Source organism: Oryzias latipes, chromosome 5 (genome assembly GCF_002234675.1).
Source record: "Oryzias latipes chromosome 5, ASM223467v1".
NCBI classification, from domain to species: domain Eukaryota; kingdom Metazoa; phylum Chordata; class Actinopteri; order Beloniformes; family Adrianichthyidae; genus Oryzias; species Oryzias latipes.
In genome coordinates, this window is record NC_019863.2 from 21,844,101 (window position 1) to 21,846,795 (window position 2,695).

The 2,695-nt window shown below is 40.9% G+C and overlaps 1 long non-coding RNA gene across 1 annotated transcript; it reads right to left on the bottom strand.

Moving 5' to 3' along the window:
- On the bottom strand, nucleotides 1-2,313 carry LOC110015146. Its single transcript, XR_002873262.1, has 3 exons — nucleotides 2,056-2,313; nucleotides 1,869-1,928; nucleotides 1-1,278 (listed from the first exon to the last, which is right to left on the bottom strand). It is a non-coding gene; the product is annotated as an uncharacterized LOC110015146 (long non-coding RNA).
- Nucleotides 2,314-2,695: the final 382 nt, after the last annotated feature.

Here is a 2,695-nt window from a genome sequence, read left to right on the forward strand (position 1 = left end):
TGTCTTGTGGGTCTAGATGACCCAACTCCCAATGTTAAAGTGCCTAGGATAGCAAAAGGGTTAAAACTAGTAATTGCATTTTGCTGAAAAGTTTTGGTCACAACTGCCCTTATGTGTGGAAATGAGCTGTCTGTGGGCAAAAAAATGGGCAAACCTCTACAGGACACGCAGGTAGTCTGCACAAAATGTCAAGGAGCCCATAGAGCAAAATTGTTCATTCACATTTTACCCTACGGGTGTGCTTTGGGCAACAGGTTGTAGTTAACACTAAAACAACACCTGAGTGTAAGTGAAGGTAAAGTAGGTAAGACGCAGGCACATGGTACAGATCTTTCATTTTTTTAAACCCCCCTCCAAATCCTGTGGATTGTTTAAGGGGGCCCAGAAGTTCTGTTGACGTGATAAGTACGGGCTTCTTGGTTGTCCCAAACAAGTTGGTCCATTTTTGTCCGCAGACATCCCATATCAAACTGTAGGGGCAGTTGTGATTATTGCATTACTATTCAATTCAATTCAATTTTATTTGTATAGCCCAAATTCACAACAACAGTCATCTCGATGGGCTTCACTAATTACTAATGGCGTAAGGACACCATGCGCCATCACCACCCATATATCACAAGTGCAAGCAATGTCCGTTAGCCTTACAAAGACTTTGCAGTTATGACAATCGTACATTCCCTTTTCGTGATGTCCCTTCGGGTGGACGTAAGAGCCACAAGAGAACTCCCCTTAAGATGCAGCAACTCATCTGTACCATCCTTAACAATCCTGCAAGATCCAAAAACCCACAGCACCCTTATGGGCCAATCCCTTGTACAAGTATGTGACAAAGGCTTTACTAGTAAGTTTGATTTTTTATCAAGTGTAATAAGATATTTAAACAAAGGATTTTGTATTTTTGGAATGCGTGCACCAATCAGAGGTATTTAACTACATGTCAGTATAAACGGACCTACGTAGAATTTTACATTTGTTTATATCTGTTTCGCTGGGCCCAACATCATCAGCAACCAAGAGTTATGGGAGAGGACGGAGCAGCAACCAGTGGAAGAAGACGTCTCCAAAAGACGATGGCGACACCCCAAGAAAACCTGCATCCAGCTCTACAAGGCAGGCGCTGACATGGAATACCCACGGAAAAAGAAAAAGGGGGACACCTAGGAACACGTGGCGCAGAGAGCTGGAAGCAGGGGTCAAGAGCATGAGGAAAACATGGGGACAGCTGGAAGAACTCGCCCTAGACCGGTCTGCCTGGACAGCTCTTGTATGTCCCAACTGGAGGAAACAGGCGAAAGAAGAAGACAGGCTGTAATACTGCTTTCCTAACTAGAAAAAAACAACAACGAGACATTATAGTTTCAACTAGAATAAAATGTTTTATTAAATCAAACTGGTTTCCAGAATCAAATCTGTTGTCAATTAGAGGCAGTTGTGAAGCCTTCTGTCACAACCCTGAGTCCTTGCCAAGGCTTGCCCAGCTGTACATTTCCAAGAATAAGCCATTTTGGCACCAGAATCTCCTGTGGATGTTCTCCTCATCTCTCAACCTGAATGAGTTTCATTTCCATTGTAGGATGGAGCCCAGACTAATCCAGTGTTTATATCCACTGTTTTCTCAGTGAACCTTCGTGTAAAAACTAAAGATCTTTGAAAGATCTTAACTTATGTGAATGGACGTTCTGTTTCCTCTGATGAGGGAGATAACGTTCTGCAGTAGTTCGTGAAGGTTAGATGGAACAAAACTGATTCAAATATACAGACTAACTTTTTGTTATGACCCATATTTTGACAGAGGTCACTTGCTGATGACCAATCCTCAATCTTTTTTCAAACTGAGTGTTGTATTTGGAACAGGGTTAACTTACCACCTTGTTTTCCAGCTCTTTTTCTCTTAAAGCTGTCATGACTGGTGGTTGTGCGGGACCCTAATGGAGAAGACATGGAAAAAGACTTAATAAAAACAATTAACATGTCTTATAAAACAAAACCACAATCTACAGTAAGAACACAATATTTAATCGATGCATTTTGTGGCATGCAAGATCATCTTACAGTTTTGTTGTTGTGTTTTCCACACAAGATGGCACACTTAAAAGTCTTGATCTATATCAAAACATGACAGTGCTCCTTGTAATCCGGAGCGCCCCAAATATGGATTCATTCTGGTTGTTGAAGTGATTTTGAGAGCAACACGGCACTCTATCAAAACGTTTGGTTGGGTGGAACCTGTGAACACATTTGTCAACACATTTCAGAACCCAACTTATCTTGGTAATTATCTGTAGGTAGAAACGTAATTAATATAAATAATACATGTAAAGTTTAGCGTCAAATACAAAAGGGGTTTATATAAATATACGCCTCGGGTGTCAGAAGATTCATAAACCCCTTTTGTAACAGTAAAATTTGTCTAAAACAAGAGGCCTTCAGTTCTTTTCTGTCTGCTCAGCTATTGGACAGAACAAAACACAGCAATAAAAGGACACAGACATCTGCAAATCAAGTAGGACGGCAGCTCAGTTGGAGATCATCATCTGGTCCAGAGCAGACATACAAGAGGTTTATTTCTTGATTCAAACCATTTCTGCTCGTGTTATTTATCCTAGCGTTCAGTGTGCAACATGAACCCACTCGAAATCTCAAATGATACAGATATTTCTGAAGCTCCAGTGTTCTGTTAATGTTGTTTCAT